The 19650-nt window shown below is 44.0% G+C and overlaps 1 long non-coding RNA gene across 6 annotated transcripts in view; it reads left to right on the plus strand.

The window, feature by feature from the left end:
* The window catches only part of LOC147584874 (uncharacterized), a 36829-nt gene that overhangs the window by 16317 nt on the left and 862 nt on the right, over positions 1–19650 (plus strand). For 5 of the 6 annotated variants that reach the window (XR_015253978.1, XR_015253979.1, XR_015253981.1 and 2 more), the window contains one exon: positions 618–1372. This is a non-coding gene — a long non-coding RNA (uncharacterized LOC147584874). Of the gene's footprint in view, positions 1–617; positions 1373–19650 lie in introns of those variants that run through there. The other variant, XR_015253986.1, reaches the window with a different exon arrangement.

Genomic DNA, 19650 nt, shown 5'->3' on the forward strand with positions numbered 1-19650 from the left:
TACCTCAGGGCCTTTGCATCAACCCTCTATTCTAGGATTCTAGGGGTAAGAATGTGAAGATCTGTCCCAAGGGAGCCACAGATATTCCACTTTGGCCACAGTCACCCCAAGAAGACATGTAAACTCTGTCCAAAGTAAAGAGCAGATGGGAGAAAACTGTTGACTCCTATAGGCCCAAGATCTTTTGTTATTACAGGTGTTTATAAAGTTGAGAATACTGGGGTTTTTTTTCTCCTGATAAGGAAGGCTTGTGATAAAAATTGCTAAAAGAAGTCATTAACTTAATTTTTTAATGTTTATTTTTTTTTTAGAGAGAGAGGGAGAGCAGGGGAGGGGCAGAGAGAGAGAGAGAGAGAGACAGAGAATCCAAAGCAGGCTCCAGGCTCCGAGCTGTCAGCACAGAGCCCGACACGGGGCTGGAACCCACAAACCGTGAGATCATGACCTGAGCTGAAGTCGGACGCCCAACCGACTGAGCCACCCAGGCGCCCCAAGAAGTCACTAATCTAATGACTGGCTTACCTCCAACTGCTAGGTTTTGCTTAGGTTGAGCCACAACAAACCAAAGAGGTGGCATTACAAGTGTCCTTTTGTTTCCTCTTACATGTTTCTGAGAGGACGGAGCTGTGAATTGCTGCTTTAGAAGGAAACCAAGAGCTAGCCTGTGGACAGTATCCAGGAGGAATCTGTGTAAAATGCCAATGAAAATACTCCCAGTCAAAACATGAGGTGTGTGGGTGAGCTGCGAACAAAGAAGACGTCATCACATTGAAGGCTCAATGTGCCAAGCGAGAAAGATGACCAATAGGCAGATGAAGCACCCAACTGCACAGGCTAAAGGCGGACTCCGAAACAGAAGGTTTTCAAAGGGAAAGGATTTGCAAAGACAAGAAGGAAGTCAGATTTCAGAAAGATCTGCTCCCCCAGTAGAGAACCTGGTAAGCATTTGATTCAAGAAACCGTAAAGTTATCAAGGTTTCCAAGTTTATATCCGTGTGTTAATGCTGGCAACAGACAACTTCCTCACGTGATGTTATAGTCACAAAGACCAAGTCATAGTCTCAGATGCCAACGTAACAAGATCAGGAGCGGAATTGCTCTTGTTTGGAAACCAGGTTTATGGGATGTTCACTATTTTAAGAGCTTGGAGACCCAAGCCAGTTAGGGTGGTCCTGTTATTTTTAATTTAGCTCAGAATGCAAAGTGCTTTACTTTTTTCCTTCTTGCCGTCTCTGAAGTGCTTAGTCGTGTTGGGAGTAGAGTCATGTATCAGTGTTGGCTTCCTGCTTCCTTCTTTTGGTCAAGTTCCTGCCATTAAGATGTGGATTTGATAGCAGGGTTGGCCTGTGGTGGTGGTGGTGATTGTTGTTTTTAAATTGTTTTAATTGTAACAATTGTTTTAATTGTTTTTAATTGTTTTTGTGTGTGTCCTTTGACTTATTTGTACAGGAGTAACTAGAGTTGTTTTCATAGAAGATCCTTTGAATGGTTATCAAAAATGCAGTCACATCATATGGAGGTCTAAAACTCTGCTTTTTGGGGGGATTTTGTTCAGCCCGTAGCCTTGTAATTGCCTTTCATGTTCAGAAGTATTTTACTTCCTTTATCAGATCTGTTGGGATCGAGAACTGAGAAATAAATCTACTCTACCAGGTCACCCTGAAGTAACTATGACTGTAAGGGTCCCCATGTTAGACTGTTCCTGGCCTGCAAGCAACAAGCTCAAAATATGTATAAGGGGAGGATCTCATCAGCCATAGAGCAGACACCAGGCAACTTTTCCTGGGAGGAATTTACGGATACCTTTTCCACATGTGAATCAGCCCTGAAGAGTGGGTTTTTGATGGGATGTCTAGGTGGCTCAGTTGGTTAAGTGTCTGACTTTGGCTCAGGTCACGAACTAATGGTTTGTGAGTTTGAGCCCCGCGTCAGGCTTTGTGCTGACAGCTCAGAGCCTGGAGCCTGCTTCGGATTCTGTGTCTCCCTCTCTCTCTCTGCTTCTCCCCCACTCATACTCTGTCTCTCTCTCTCTCTCTCTCTCTCTCTCAAAAATAAATAAACATTTAAAAAAAAAGGTGGCCTTTTGATACTTAATTCCAGAATAATTAAACATGTAAATGTATAAAGGTAAGACCTTTAAACATTTAGAAATAGAAGACTATCTTATCTTTGTGTACGGAAAAAGTGCTTAAGACACAAAAAGCTCAAATCAGAAAGATTGATGTATCTGCCTATGTTATAAATTTTTAACGTTTGTTTATTTTTTCGGGAAAGAGAGACAGAATGTGAGCGGAGGAGGGGCAGAGAGAGAGGGAGACACAGAATCTGAAGCAGTCTCCAGGCTCTGTGCCGTCAGCACAGAGCCTGATGCAGGGCTCAAACCCACAAAGGATGGGATCATGACCTGGGCTGAAGTCGGAGGCTTAACCGACTGAGCCACCCAGGTGCCCCTACATCTGCCTATATTATAGTTAAGAACTTCTGTTCATCAAGCGATGCCAACAAGGAAGTGCAAAAACAGTCTACAAACTGGGAGAAGATATCTGCAACACCTGTCGCTGGCAAAGAAGATAGTATTCAGATTAATACTCTGAAACAAACAAAAAAAGACAAACAACCGATGGAAAAACCATCCAAACAGATGTTTCACAGGAAGACGAAACACAAAAGGAGAATAAACATGAAAAATTGCTCAACTTCTTTAAGAGAGACAGTGGGGGGAGGGGCAGAGAGAAAGGGAGAGAGAGAATCTCAAGCAGGTTCTACACTGTCAGCACAGAGCCTGATGCAGGGCTCAAACCCACAAAGGATGGGATCATGACCTGGGCTGAAGTCGGAGGCTTAACCGACTGAGCCACCCAGGTGCCCCTACATCTGCCTATATTATAGTTAAGAACTTCTGTTCATCAAGCGATGCCAACAAGGAAGTGCAAAAACAGTCTACAAACTGGGAGAAGATATCTGCAACACCTGTCGCTGGCAAAGAAGATAGTATTCAGATTAATACTCTGAAACAAACAAAAAAAGACAAACAACCGATGGAAAAACCATCCAAACAGATGTTTCACAGGAAGACGAAACACAAAAGGAGAATAAACATGAAAAATTGCTCAACTTCTTTAAGAGAGACAGTGGGGGGAGGGGCAGAGAGAAAGGGAGAGAGAGAATCTCAAGCAGGTTCTACACTGTCAGCTCAGAGCCCGATGTGGGGCTTGATCCCTTGAACCGAGAGATCATGACCTGAGCCGAAATCAAGAGTGGGACGGTTAACTGACTGAGCCACCCAGGCGCCCTAGGTGTCTGACTATTGATTATGACTCAAGTCATGATCTCACAGGGTTTGGGGTTCCTGAGTTCGAGCCCCGCATTGGGCTGTGTGCTGACAGCATGGACCCTGCTTGGGATTCTCTCTCTGCTCCTCCCTCACTTGTGCACACACACTCTGTCTCTCAAAATAAACTTAAAAAAAGACTATAACAAGATAACACACAAAACCTACTAAAGTGGCTAAAATTAAGAATTCATAATCACAAGTCTCAGAGATGAATAGAAGCTCTACCATACTGCTGGTGGGATGATAAATATACACGAGCACTTTCATAAATACTACACAATTTGGTAATATCTTGGTAGTTGAACATTCACATACCCTGAAACCCAGCAGTTCCGCCTGTGTGTATACCATCATGACTTTTGCACGTGTGCCTAGGGAGACATCCATAAGGACATTCCACAGCAAGAGTAAAACTTCACCTTTCTACCTTGCTTTCTGAAAGCATTCGATAAACGCCGAGGTCTGCATCTCTGCCCCAGAGCTGAAGTCACCTAGAAAGCTCATTCTGCATAATTCCTTGAGGAAGTGCTTAAGATTGAACAAAGGAAATGTTAACCTCCAATGAAATATCAACTGAAAATAGGTGTTCCTTCTTCCTTTCTAGACTGTTTAATATTGTTCTCCTGTGCCATTGTCTAGTTCCAAAAGCAGCAGCTTAGTGTGAAATTTGTGGGAAGGATGCTATTCAGAGTTTAATTTCATTATGCAGTAACCCAGTGAAAATCCAGTAGAAAGAATGTAGATATTTCTAGAAGATGCTAAAAACTATTCGAAAAAGGAGGAATGCATAGACGTAATTTCTCTAAAATAGAGCATTCAATCATTAGAGTTGGAAATTGAATAAATGAAAGGATGATTGAATGAATGGTTGATTCAAAATGCATCATTAGTAAATGGGAAGAATAGACTATGTTGCTGGGTCCTAAAAATATTCCTCTAAGGAATCATTAGGATTATATGGGAGACTTTAAAAAAATAATACCCAAGCCCCAGTTAAATTGAATCACAATCTCTAACGTTCTTAGCCATTAGTATTTCTTAAAAGGACTTAGCCATTAGTATTTTGTAGAAGCTCCCAGGTAATTCTAAACGATAACAGCTTTGTGAACCACAGAGCCATCGCCTGTATTCCAAGTGGGGTCCAAAGACAACATCATTGGGATGTTGTTAGAATTTGGAATCTTGGCCCTGGCCCAGACATACTGAATCAGAGTCTACAGTTTGACAAAGTCCCCAGGTGATGTCTAACATAAAGTTTGAGAAGCTCTGGGTAATCAGGATTGCTTTCCTTTCTGCATGCCATTTTGCTACATCTTCGATCAAGAGGTTGGGGAAAGACTGGGGAAAGGTCTTTCTTTTTAAGATTCTTGTTCCCACTTTAATCTGGAGGCAACTCACATCACCATTTTGGTAAATCTGATCATAAAGAAATAATCAGATAAACAAGTACATGAAAAGTGCCCAGCATCACTCGTCATCAGATAAATGCAATCAAACCCAAAATGAAATATCACCTTACACCAGTCAGAATAGCTAGTATCGAAAAGACAAGAAATAACAAGTATTGGCAAGAATGTGGAGAAAAGGTAACCCTCGTGCACTGTTGGTGGGAGTATAAATTGGTGCAGCCACTGTGGAAAACGGTATGGAGGTTCCTCAAAAAAAAAAGAAAAGAAAAGAAATACCATATGATGCATCAATTTCACTTCTGAGTATTTATTTGAAGGAAATGAAACCCTAACTCGAAAAATATGTGCACCCCATGTTCAATGTGGCATTATTTATAATAACCAAGACATAAAACAGCCTAACTGTCCATCAGTGGATGAATGGATAAAGAAAACATATTATATAGAATTCAGCAAAAAACAGAAGAAAATCCTGTCATCTGTGACAACATGGATGGATCTTGAGGGCATTATGCTAAGTGAAGTAAGCCAGACATAGAAAGACAAATGGTATATGACCTCACTTACATGTAGAATCTAAAAAAACAAAAAAAACCACTCACAAAGAACGGATTGGTGGTTGCCAGAGGTAGGGGGTAGGGGGTGGGAGAAACGGGTGTAGGAGGTCAAAAGATACACACTTCCAATTATAAAGTAGATAAGTCCTGGGGATGTAATGCACAGTATGGTGACGACAGTCAACAATACTGTATTTGAAAGTTCCCAAGAGAGTAAATCTTAAATCATGTTATTTGAAAGTTCTTAAGAAAGTAAATCTTAAAAGTTCCCATCACAAGAAAAAAAAATTGTAACTATGTGTGGTGATAGACATTAACTAGATTTCTTATGGCAAATCTTTAAATTGTAAACCTGAGGCTAATGTCATGTCAACTATATGTCACTTTTAAAAAATAAACAATCGACATTCCACCTCCCAGTGGGAAAAGTCAGAATCTCCGATCTTACCTTGAGCAAAAGTGCGAGGTAGCAATCATCCTGTCCCATCTGTTCCAACATCCTCACCCCCATCCCAGGATGATTTTCCTTTGAACCCCACCTCAGCCTCAATGCTTCATATTTTTACACTGACTCTTAAAGATAAAAAAATTTTATTATAGAAAACTTCAAACATACATAAAATAGTGCAGTATAGTGGACCATCATATACTATTGACCCAGCATCAATAATTACCAACTCATGGCTAATCTTGTTTCATCAACGTCAGCACCCACTTCCTACTCTTCTAGACTGTTGTGAAGAAAATCCAATCATTAGCTCATTTCATCTATAAATATTTCAATGTGCGTCTCCAAAGGACGTAACCCAAATACCATTAGGACACTTAAAAAAAATTAACAACAATCCCTTAATACCATCAGTATTCAGTTACTGATCACATTTCTCCAATTGTCTTATAGTTTTTTTTATATGCTGAAACCCTAGCCCTCAGTGTTTCTGTATTTAGAGAGATAGCCATAAGGAGGAAATAAGGTTACGTGAGACCATAAGAGTGGGGCTCTAAACCAGCAGGGCTGTTCTCCTTCTAAAAAGAGGAAGATTCTATGTCAATTATATCATAATAAAGCTGGGGGAAAGGTTATAAAGAAATACAGAAATAAACGAAGAAACAAATAAATGGAATGATGGAATAACCAGAAGAGGAAGAGACATCAGAGAGCTCTTTCTATTTGCACGCACTGAAGAAAGAAACATGTGAGGACATGAAAAAAGGCAGCCTTCTACAGGAAGAGAAGTCTCACCAGAAACCAACCCTGATGGCAATTTGATCTTGGACTTCCAGCTTTCACAACTGTGAAAAAGTAAAATGTCTATTGTTTAAGCCCCCCAGTCTGGAATTTTATTACGGCAGCCTGAGATGACTAATACAATTATTGAGAGACTCTTTTCACAGCAGATGCTGCGGTGCGCATTTACATGGGATATACTTATCTCTATACTCCACGCACATTCCGAAAATCCATCCACAAACCTCTGCCCCAGCCATCTCACCAAACAGGCAATTTATTTTTTCCAACTCCCTGAACAATCTGGCGAACCTGTTAACCACGGCCCAGGAATCAGATGGGTCATTCTTGAGACTACCTTTCCTTCCGTACACAGTAAACCAGGTGTAATACCTGAAGCTCTGCCCACTGGGAAGATTGCTTTTCACTCTTTTCTATCAGGCCATCCCTGAATGGGACTAGAGTTGGGCAACTTATCACTTCCGTGTGGTTGCATCATACCATGTACATCCATTAATACATGTGGCCCCCACTTCTTCATCCTCTGTAAGTGGCTATAGGGAACTCCCCATAAGGCCATTGATGTGTGTTGAGAGAGGGGCAGCGCAGCAGTAGGAAGAGGCACCACGGGAGCCTAAACCACCTGGTCCGGAAGTCTGTGGTTTCCAGATCTGCTTGGAGATTGGTCTCACATATATCATTTATACTTTACGATGAATGCTGCTGAGTGTGCCCTGGGTCACGGTGGGCAGTTTAACTCACATAGTCATTTGTGACCCAGGGTCAGATATTCAGTCTCTATTGGGAACCTCAGGCAGTCCAGGACCGGCTTTTCAAGTGAAAATAGTTGTCAGCAGTTGACTTCACTTGGGTCTTAGTGGGTCTTGACAGGGGCTCCCTACAGCATCCCTGCTCGCCACAGATTCTTCCATGCTATTGGGTGTGCGGGTTAGACTGCTTGTAAGGAAGCCTGGACTTGTTGCAGAACCTCTTCATACCCTGTGCCCACTCACAACTGGTGGTGTTGTAAGCTATCCAATAATTAGGTCAGAGCAGCACATCAAACTCTGGCTTAAGTTGCCTCTAAAATCCAAAGAAAACCAAGAAGCATTGTATCTCCTGTGTAGTATTTGGAACACGGTGCAACAATTGTGCCTCACTTGTGGAACAACGTGGTACCCCAGTGCTCCCCTACGAACCTCACTGATTCAGCAGCCCCTGGACTTCTGGGGGTTTATCTCCCAACCCCCTGGCATGCATGTGTTTTATCAATGTGCCTAAGGTGCTTATCGCCTCCCACTTCTTGGATCGAATTAGTATAATGCCATCAGTGTAATGGACCAGTGTGATGTTTTGTAGGATATCAAGACAAACACATCCCTCTAGATTAAATTATGACAGCAGGATTTGATTTAGCCCTGAGGCAAGACAGTTAAGATATAGTGCTGTCCCTGACATAGGAAGGCACACCACTTTTAATTATTTTTGCCGATAGAGAAGGGGCGTAGTGAAAGCATTTTCTAGGTCATTAGCTGCATACCAGGTGCCAGAAAGTGTTGCCTTTGGAGCAGCCAACTCACAGCAACGCTGCTGAGAGAGAGCCAGGATAATAAATATGCCAGCCACTCCCCAATCTCCTGCTAGTGCCTCCGATTAGCCAAATCCGACTGAAATCCATCCCTATGGGTCAGCCTGGAGGACCCAAGGCAGAATGGAAAAGGTGGAGATGGGGTCTGGAATTGCACATGGCGACCATTCACCATACTGGTACATGATGTAGGGCACATTTGTATGCGAAAGAATACATGGACCCTGATCCAATGTTAAAGGAGGGTCCCTTGCTCAGACATAGAATTTAGGAGTCATGTCATTGGACAGGAAGCTCTCTGGATCACATTGATTGAAGTTATATTGCCAGGACACGATGTACTTTCTGACTATTTCATATACAATGGAGACAGATCGTATGCGCTCCTTAGTGCAGGATTTGAGGTTTTGAAAATTCTAGGGTCCTCTGCTGATTCATCATAGCTTCAACTGTATTCCTAATAATAATCGAGTTTTATCACAACCTAATCCTCCCCTTTTCAGCTCAGGCTGGGACACATTCTTCCTTTTAGAGCTTATCAGGAGGTACAGGGTATTAAAAAGATACTGGCATCTATGGATGAACCTTGAGAGTATTATGCTGAGTGAAATAAGCCAGTCACAAAAAGACAAATACTGCACAATTCCGGTGATATGAGGTACCTAGAGTCGTCAAACTCCTAGAGACGGAAACGGAAGTTAGAATGGTGGATGCCAGGGCTAGAAGGAGGGAGAGTGGGGAGTTGTTTACTGGATAGAGTTTCAGTTCTGCAAGACGAAAAGAGCACTGCAGATGAATGGTGGTAGTAGCCGCACCAGAGTGTGAATGTCCTTACTGCCACTGAACTGTAAGATTAAAAATGGTGAAGATGGTGAATTTCACATTATGTGTCTTTTACAACTTTTAAAAGCTAGAAAAGAAATTGGCACCTAATGTAGAAAAGCATGTAGCTATTAGAGATAGCCCAACTGATTAAAATCCCAGCATCACCACTTACTGGCTGGGCGATTTGGGCAAGTTACTTAACCGCATCGTCAATTTCTCAACTGGTATCGATAATGCCTCTCTCACTGGATTACTGAGAGAATTCGGGAGATAATGTGCAGAAGCATCTCCAGCAGAAGCCATGTATAGGTGCTGGTTCCCTTTGCCATAATACCTGCCCATTCTTCAGATCTCAGCCGGGACATCCTTTCCTTTCCAGGCCTTTTCTTACCCGTAAATCTGGTTAGGGAATCCCTCCTGCAAGACTCACTGTGTTAATGCCAGATTGGTCCGTTCAACTGTACTTGCTTGCTTACTACTACTCACTGCTCAAGAACATAAACTCCATGTGAGAAGGGACTGTGTCTGCCTTCTTCCCAGTTGTAGTCCCAGAGCTGAGCAGATCCCACTGAAATGGGAAAGGAGACAGAAAACCAGTGGAATGACCATGGGAGCCTTGCAAACAAGAAAGCCCCATCCACAGACAAGACATTTTGAAGTTTAGAGACCATAGAAAGTAGATGGGGGGTGTCTGGGTGGCTCAGTTGGTTATGCATCCAACCTTGGCTCAGGTCGTGATCTCGTGCAGTTGGTGAGTTCCCGCCCCACACTGGGCTCTCTACTGTGAGTGCAGAGCGTCCTTCCGGTCCTCTGTCTGCCCCCTCTCTCTGCCCCTCCCCTGGCTAGTTTGGGGGTGCGCATGTGCTCTCTTTTCAAAAATAAAACGTGAAAAAAAAAAAAGGAAAGTAGATAGGATTATAGCAGAATAAAATGGTAACCCTAAGCCACCATGGAAGTGGTGGTGGCTGTTTTGCCTGGCAGAACTCTGCAGAAATTCCAAGACACGGAGTCAGCAGGTTGGGAGGGGAGGGGTGATGGATTGAAGGACCATCTACGGGATGGCTCAATCAGCCCCTCCCCTCCATTAAATATCTGGAGTAGCACCATTTGCCCCAGGTGCACCCCTGTGCACCCCTCCTCCAACAGAGTAAAAGCTACCAGGGTGAGGGAAAATGGGGGGGGGGTGCTGTGGACTGAGGCAGGCCAGGTGCTGAGAGACTCAGGGCCTCCACAGGCAGGAGACTCCACTCTCAGGGGGAGATTCTTCCTTATTCTGGCAATTCTGAGAATCCTGTCTGTGGGGAGGACACACCCATTTACCCAGAGTCTTCCTGCTCTCCTCCTGGGCTGTTGGGGGTGGAGGGTGGCAGTGGGGTGAAGGAGAGGCCTTTGGGGTAAACAGGCCTTCCCATCTGCAAAGCAAACTCAGGTGTGTTGACCAGAGAAGCCAATATATCCCATCGTCCATCAGCCATGTCAATCAAAATCATGAGGCATTTGGAAGAAATTCATGCTGTGAAAGACCGATTTGCACAAACAGAACACGTCGTTTCAGAGAGTGGGAGACAGATAATGGCAAGAAATAGGACTTGAGAACACTTTCTAATCTAAGCTCCAAAAAGACATACTATCTATTGAGGAAAAAAATAGAAACAGATGGCCATGAAAAAAGAACACTCAGAAAGCGAAAAACTCTCGGAAATTAAAAGCAGGATCACCAAAATGAAAACTGAGAATAAAAGAACTGAATGAAGCAAACGATCGAACGTGGATCTGGAAGAGATGGCCAGAGAGGTGCTCCAAATTATGGAGTCCTAACGAGGGAAGGTTAAACGTGGAGCCGACATCTATCTGTGAGGAGCTCCGGGAAGAGATGGTGGATGAGGAACAAGCTTTTATTTTTTTTTTTTTTATTATTTTTTTTTTTATAATTTTTTTTTTTTTAACGTTTATTTATTTTTGGGACAGAGAGAGACAGAGCATGAATGGGGGAGGGGCAGAGAGAGAGGGACACACAGCATCGGAAACAGGCTCCAGGCTCCGAGCCATCAGCCCAGAGCCCGACGTGGGGCTCGAACTCACGGACCGCGAGATCGTGACCTGGCTGAAGTCGGACGCTTAACCGACTGCGCCACCCAGGCGCCCCTGGAACAAGCTTTTAAAGACAGAGCAGTTGGGGCACCCGAGCGGCTCAGTCAGCTGAGCGTCCGATTTCAGCTCAGGTCATGATCTCACGGCTCATGAGTTCGAGCCCCGCTCATGAGCCCCGCGTCTGGCTCTGTGCCGACAACCCAGAGCCTGGAGCCTGCTTCGGATTCTGTGTCTCCCTCTCTCTCTGCCCCTCCCCCACTCGCTCTGTCGCTCTTTCAAAAATAAATAACGTTTAAAAAAAAAAAAAGACATAGCAGCAGATAATTCCCCTGAGGTGGTAGAAAGACTGTAGTGTTGGGATTGAAAGAAACTTCTTGCCCACCTCCCATTCTGGGGAGGGCAGAGGGCGGTCTGAGTCGACATTTAGATGTATTCAAGGGAACATTCAGAATGCCAGCTTTATTTTTTTCAACGTTTATTTTATTTTGAAAGAGACAGAGACAGAGACAGAGAGAATGAATCCCAAGCAGGCACCAGCACTGTCAGCCCGGAGCCTGACCCAGGGCTTGATCTCCTGAAACATGAGATCATGACCTGAGCCAAAATCAAGACTCGGAAGGTTAACAGACTGAAACTGCCCCCCGCCCCCCGCAGGCGCCCCTAGAATGCCAACTTAAAGAAAAATACTAAGATTCTGCAGAAAGGAAAGAAAATAAGTTTCTCAGGTGGAAATGAGTCCCACACTGGCCCCAGACATATCTGAAGCAGTATTGTCTGCTAGAAGGCAGTGAAGCAAAGACTCTGAATTGATAAGGAAAAACTATTTCAACCAAGAATTCCATATCCGGTCGAACAAGTAAGGCGAGGATAAGATAAAAACGGTAAACACCCACAAAGGTTAAGTCTACATATACCCTTTCTGGAAAAAAAAAAAAAAAAACCAATTAATTGAGGATGTGTTCCTCCCAAGCTGAGAAGGAATCCGAGAAGAGGGAGACACAAATCCAGCTCAGGAAATCATTGAAAAGAAACCGCAGGGGGTCATTTGTGCGACTGGGCCTGCAAAGCTGTCATTTCAAATTAAAGGAGGGAGTAAACAGGCTCCGCAAAGAATAACTTTAAAAACAAAATAGATGTCATTACACACACCGAATATTGAGGAACCTGGAAGTTGTCAACAATAAAATGAAGACATTTCGATAACTACTTACAAACACACACACACACACACACACACACACACACACACACACACACACGGAGATAAGAAACTTCCCTTGAGGGAAACAAATGCTCTATAAGAAAATCATGATCCGGGGGCACCTGAGTGGCTCAATCAGTTAAGTGCCAGACTTCGGCTCAGGTCGTGATCTCGCAGTTCATGAGTTCGAGCCCCGCGTCGGGCTCTGTGCTGACAGCTCAGAGCCTGGAGCCTGCTTCGGATTCTGTGCCTCCCTCTCTCTCTGCCCCTCCCCTGCTTGTGCTCTGTCTCTCTCTCTCTCAAAAAAAAAAATAAACATTGCGCCCCCAAAAAAGAAAGCCATGATCCAAATAGGAAGCCAACGAAAACAGGACATGATTCTGACCCAAAAGTAGAATTTAGAAAACTTTCTCTTCAACCATGACACGGGTGTAATGGCATAGGGTACTTTTCATTTTCTATGGGTCCAGTCCCATTACTTGCCTTCACAGCGAACTTGAATCAGGAGTGCGGAAGACTTGGTTAGGGTTCTAGCACAGAGCGAAAGTGTTAGAACGATGGCACACTCTGACAGAACAAGGGGGAGGGGACAGAGGTAGGAATGCCCCCCCCCCATGCTGAGGGGCCTCATCTCCTGAGCAGCCACCAGGAGAGCTCAAAAGGGAAAGCAGTCACCCCTGGGGAGTGGGAGTGGGAGGGGGGAGAGGAGGAGGAAGGAGGTTTTGTGCCCCAGCCAGATTCTCAGCTCCCACTGCCTGTTTGGAGACCCAGGGCCCGGGTGCTGCCTCCCTCTGCTCTTCCTATTCTTTTGTGTTTCTGCCCCCCTGCCCCCTCCCCCCATGCCGGAAGTGATTACCTTGTTTTTCAGTCATGCACCCCCTCCCCTTTCTTCTCTCCTTGTATATTTTGTTTGGCATCGCTTAATGTTTGCCGTGGGTGAAATGCATCTTCTGGTACTGTCTTGACTGGACTGCCATCACATTCCTGGTATAACTAAAAAAAAAAAAAAAACGCTATCTGAAAACAGAAAATCCATTCCTTTCTCCTCCTAGGATTATTCTGCAGCACACTGACATCCGCACAGTTGTTACTCTTTTGCACCCATGCGAAACCAGAGCTTAACTTTCAAGTCAACGTAGCGTTTGTTTTCTGAACTCGAAACCGTAGTATTCCATGAGGGAAACTGAGGCACAGGAAACGAAGCCAACTGTAGCTGCTCAAGTCGCCCACCGGCCCCCTGCCTGTGCCCTGCCCCTCCAATCCCCAGCCCCTGCCCTCAAGAGCAGCACATCTCAGCCTTCAGAGAGTTCACTGTATAATCCCTGTCACCTGAAGTCACTTCGGCCTCCCTTTTCCTTCCTCAGTCCTTGGTGGAGGTGAACAGCTGGCCTTCCTCCTTGTCCTCCCCCCCCACCTCCTTCTCCTTTGCGTCAGAACCCTTTCTGTAGCAGAACATCATTATGCAGTCACCTTCTAGCCATTTCTTTCTCTGTCTGACTCATTGCTGTTCCTGAAAGTCCGTTCTAGGTCTTATTGTTTGGAGCTGTGAGTCATTCTGGTGGCTTTTCTTTGAAATCCTCCCAAGAGCTTTCCTTCTCTTTTAAGCCAAGGAGAGCAGAATGGGAAGGATACTCTGGTGAACATTTCTAGGAGGGCTGAGAACATAATCCTTTTTTATGAGTTTTAGGACCGAAGCATAAAATGCAGTAAGACAAACCGTTGACAATTGTGCCCTAGCAGATAGGCGAGCAAATACGTGAATCTTAGGGTTGCCTTTATTCTCTTGAATATCATCATTCTGTTTCTCTCTCAGAGTCAGTTTGTTACCTACCAGGCTGTGGTAAGGAACCCTGTTTTCCTCTCTAATGTCCATTCTTTCCTTTGTTGTACTAGAACCCCTAATTATTGGCTGGGCACAAGGCCACTCAGAGTAAAGACTACTTCCTAGCCTTCCTTTTTATTATTATTATTTTAACACGTACTCAATTTTGAGAGTCAGAGAGAGACAGAGTGTGAGTAGGGGAGGGCAGAGAGAGAGAGGGAGACAGAATCCAAAGCAGGCTCCAGGCTCTGAGCTGTCAGCACAGAGCCCGGCCGACGCGACGCTCGAGCCCACGAACTGCGAGATCATGACCTGAGCTGACGTTGGACGCTTAACCAGCTGAGCCGCCCAGGTGCCCCGTTCCTAGCCTTGCTTATAGCTGGATGTGATTCTGAGACCAAGTTCTGGCCAGTGGAGTGTTCGTGGAAGTGTTGGATGCAGCTGCTGGCAAACAGTTCTAAAGGGTTAGGGGCAGAACGGCCCCTCACCCCCCTTCTCCTTTCCACTGCTTGGACAAGGAGACCACGGCGGTCAAGCTACCTTCCAGAACCAAGAGGCGGCTCACTAAGGAGGCAGAAGCAGTGCAAGAAAAGGAACTTGGATCCAGCTAATAGTGACTCCATTAGACCAGCCCTGGGCTTTTCGGTAGAAAGTCCTACTTTCTGGTTTATTTTCTGCATGAGGGAAATGAATTTCTTTTTCTCTGAACTGCCGGTTTGAATATATATGCAGCAAATCCTAATCCTGACAGACTCAATAGCCCCGAGAATGTGTTTGTATATACTTCGTTTTGCTTTGTTTTACTCGCATAGGCTGATCCGGATAGGAAATATCTAGTGGGTTACGCTTTTCCTTCCTCTGTGTGTGAATAGCTCAAGTATACCAAATGCTCTCTGTACACCGGTTCTTTTTTTATGCTTTGTCTCATTTAATCTTGACACAAAGCATATGATTCTTTTCATTTCCAGTGAGAGTAAACTGCCACTCAGAAGTTAGGCAACCGTGTTCAAGGTCACACGGTGGGTAAATTACGGATCTGGAACCTGCATCTGGACAGTCTGGCCCCAGAGCCTACCCCCTCGGTACACCTTTTTCAGGTGGATTCTGTTCCCCCAGGACCTACCAAAAGGTGTTCATCATAGCGATCATCCACTTAGTGCCTGCTACGAGCGGGCACTGTGCTGGTGCAGAAAGCACATTCTAGAAAGGCTGAACTGTACCGAACACGGGGGAGGCAGAGCCAGCGAAGCAGCCAGGGTCCTTTGCAGGTCCAGGACACCTTGCAGCTGTGCTGTTTGGTGCCATTTTCTTCTCTCTCCTCTGATGTGTGTTGAAATGGTGACTGATGAATTCCTTTTGAAGTTCAGTAATCCAGGACTCTTTTTTGTACTTTTCTCTAAATTACTCTTCTAAATTGCTTCATCTGAATTTTCCCTTTGTTTTATGCTGAGAATTTTGGTATCATAAACATCTCATTCATCATATGCTTATAATAATTCTGGAAGATAGTTACTCCGAGGTGCATCTTGTCTTAGTGACTCACATCCGACTCATTATCAAACGAGAGAATACGAGGTAGGGTAAAAATACAGTAATTTGGCAGGTGTTAACCTGGAGGGACTCCATATGAGTTAAGCCACAAATAAAGTAAAATAAAAGATTCTTCAGAGTCACTTTTACAAGCAGACTAACATTTAAATAATTATCCCTTTGTAGAGTAGCAACCTTTGGAAAATTCAATACTCCGTACACTCAGAAGACTCTATCGATTGGTGGTACACGAAAGTAACTTATTTGTTCTCCTTACTCTGTAGCTATTCTCGAATAGGAGGAAACACTTCTCCACTTCCCTTTTGAATAGTTAGGTGAATTTCGATTCACATTAAAGTATTTTTCCCTGTGAAGTTCTATCATAAAATTTTATGCACCTATATAATTGTTTAAAGATTTTGGCCCTATTGCGTTGGTTCAGACAAGATAAAATGATACTCTTTTTTTTATTTTTTATTTTTTTTTTTCAACGTTTATTTATTTTTGGGATAGAGAGAGACAGAGCATGAACGGGGGAGGGGCAGAGAGAGAGGGAGACACAGAATGGGAAACAGGCTCCAGGCTCTGAGCCATCAGCCCAGAGCCTGACGCGGGGCTCGAACTCACGGACCACGAGATCATGACCTGGCTGAAGTCGGATGCTTAACCGACTGCGCCACCCAGGCGCCCCATACTCTTTAGCTACTATATGATTTTTGATATGAACCTCGCTATCCTTTTAATGGAGTCTTACAGATGAAAACATGACCCAGAACTGAGTATAAACCCTGCACATTATAACTTTGAGCCAATATTGCAAATTGGATTCTCTGAGCCATTTTTTCCCCTGTTGATGCACCCTAATGAAACAAATAACACCAATTGCAAGATACAAGAACTACTTTTCATAGCAAAATTGGTTGTTGAAATCACAGGGCTGTGTACTAGCCCATTAGTTGTTTTTTTTTTTTTTAATTTTTTTAAATGTTTATTTATTATTGAGAGACAGAGAGAGACAGAACATGAGCATGGGAGGGACAGAGAGAGGGGGAGACACAGAATCCGAAGCAGGCTCCAGGCTCCGAGCCGTCAGCACAGAGCCCGACGCGGGGCTCTAAACCATAAACCGGGAGATCGTGACCTGAGCAGAAGTCGGACGGTTAACCGACTGAGCCACCCAGGCACCCCACTAACCTACTAGTTCTTGAACATAGAAGCAATGTAATTACTGTAGTACCATGCAGTACTATTTAAAAAAAAAAAAAAAAAAAAGTTTACTCTCTGGGCTGGGACCTGGTTTGCAGCAACTTGGTAAAACACGCCAAGATGTTAGGAATCATCAGTAAATAGAAGATCTCCCTCACCCTGTTATGGTGCCTCCCTCAGGAAAATGGTGAAGAAAATTGAAAGAAGCCAGCGTGCCAAATACACTTGCTCCTTCTGTGGCAAAACCAAGTTGAAGGGATGAGCTGTGGGGTTGTGGTTCCCTCACGAAAACAGCAGCCGGTGGTGCCTGGACCCTCCACACCACTTCTGCCGCCACTGTAAAGGCAGACATCAAAAGACTGAAGGAATTGAGGGGTGCCTGGTTGGCTCAGTCAGTAGAGCATGCAACTCTTAATCTCAGGGTCATGAGTTCAAGCTCCATGTTGGACAACGGGGCCTACTGAAAATTAAAAAAAGTCGGAGACTGGGGCACCTGGGTGGCTCATTCGGTTGAGTGTCTGACTCTTGATTTTGGCTCAAGTTGTGATCTCAGGGTCACGGGATCGAGCTCCGTATCGGGCTCATGCTGAGCATGGAGACTGCTTACGCTTCTCTCCCCCTCTCGCACGCTATCTCTCTAAAATAAAACAATTTTCCAAAAGCAAAAGACTAAAGGAATTTCCAGACCAGTAGAAGCTCCACCATTTGACACCCGGTTGGCCTATAGTAAATGTGTTAATTTATGTAACAACAACAACAAAAAGAAGAAATGGTTAAGCATAAATGCAGTTTAAAATGAGATAGACTCAGTAGTTCTGCTCACAGAAAATAAAATAAAATGACATAAACTTCTCTGAGGCAAAAAATACGGCATTCAAACCAAAGCCAACAACAAGATGTGTAGAAATAAATATTCAAGACAAAAATACAGGCAGCCTACAGAAATAACTTAAAAAGCCCTAGGATACCAATGGGCAGAGACTACAGATACATAATTCACAAAAGAGAAAATGCAAATTGCTAATAAACAAGTTACTCTCACAAAGAAATGCAAATGTGAAAGTACAGTGGTTTTAAATATCTCGTATTAGTAAATATTAAAAATAATACACTGTTGAATAAAAGTGGTGGGAGTGGACATCCTTGCTTTGTTCCTGATCCTGGGGGAAAAGCATGTGGCCTGTCATTGTTAAGTATGATGCTAGCTGTACATTTTTCATAGATGCTCTTGACCACACCGAGAGCTTTTTTCTATTCCCAAATTCCTTTTTGTTCTCTGTGTTAACAATAACACCCCGTGTTGGCAACAGTCAACAAGATAGACCCAGTACGCTCTGCTGTGGGAGGGTAAGTTTGCACGCTCTCTAGAAATCAAGTTAGCAGAATGTATCAGGTGTTTTTAGGCCATATTTTATGTCAATACATTTATTTCTATGTGTCTGACTTAAGAAAGTAATCTGATTGGGGAGGGCATTCGGTTAAGTGGGCGAGTCTTGATCTCAGCTCAGGTCATGATCTCACAGTTTCTGAGTCCGAGACCTGGTTAACACATTGGGCCCTGCATTGATGGCGTGGATCCTGCTTGGGATTCTTTCTCTCCTTCTCTCTGCCCTTCACTCACTTGTGTTCTCTCTCTCTCTCAAAATAAATAAACAAACTTAAAAAAATTAACAAAAAGAAAGTAATCTGATATATGGGTAAAGATTGTTTGCAAACATATTCATTACGGAGTTATTCATAATTCATAATCAAAACTAACATCAGGTCAATATGAGGAGAATGTTTAAGATGAGAATAACATGCAACTATTCAACTTTAATTCACAAAGGCTCTTTAATGTCGTGGGGGAAATGCTGATAAATGAAAACAAATTATAGTGAAGATCAGATGTGGCCCAGGAACTTGGTTTTGAGTCAAGGCAGTGAGGTGAATGGATACAAAGGGGGATGGGATAGGACTGTGAGATCCTGATCTGGGACATGATGTTGGGACCAGAGATGGGAGTAAAGACTCCAATTAGGGTCACAGATCAGAACTGTGGGCTTGGTGGGCAAAGGGCGAGAACAAAAGGTGGGGAAAAAACAGAGTCATCTGTGAGGAAAGGCAGAACAAAGACCACCCTGCTTAATATGGAAAACAAAACGTTTTCCTTGGGTAAGCCCACCCATCCTCAGCACCAGCGTGAAATCTAGTACTCCGAAGCAAACTTTGTCCTTTTTTTTTTTTTAATTTTTTAAAAATGTTTACTTGTTTTTGAAAAGGAGAGACACAGAGTGTGAGTGGGGGAGGGGCAGAGAGAGAGGGAGACACAGAATCCGAAGCCGGCTCCAGGCTCCGAGCTGTCAGCACAGAGCCTGACGCGGGGCTCGAACCCACGAACCGTGAGATCATGACCTGAGCTGAAGTCGGACGTTTAACCGACTGAGCCACCCAGGCGCCCCAAAAGCAACCTTTTTCTACTCGCAGCAAAAAATGACTGGAAAGAAACACACCAAAATGTTAAGAACGATTTTTTTAAATGTTTATTTATTTTTGAGAGAGAGAGAAACAGAGCACAAGTGGGGAGGGCCAGAGAGAGAGGGAGACACAGAATCCGAAGCAGGCTCCAGACCCCGAGCTGTCAGCACAGAGCCTGATGCAGGGCTCAAACTCACGGACCGTGAGACCATGACCTGAGCCAAAGTTGGGTGCTTAACCGATTGAGCCACCCAAGCTCCCCAAGAACGATTTTTGTCTGACTGGTGGATTATGGGGGATTCTAATTTTCTTCTTTATGTCTTTTTACGTTTTCAAAAATTTAGAGAAGAATTTTTCAGGATTTCTGACTGCAGAAAATCAGCTTTTTAATTCTGTGCACCA

The sequence above is a fragment of the Puma concolor genome, chromosome A1 (assembly GCF_028749965.1).
Source record: "Puma concolor isolate L17-30 chromosome A1, mPumCon1.1.hap2, whole genome shotgun sequence".
Lineage (NCBI taxonomy): Eukaryota > Metazoa > Chordata > Mammalia > Carnivora > Felidae > Puma > Puma concolor.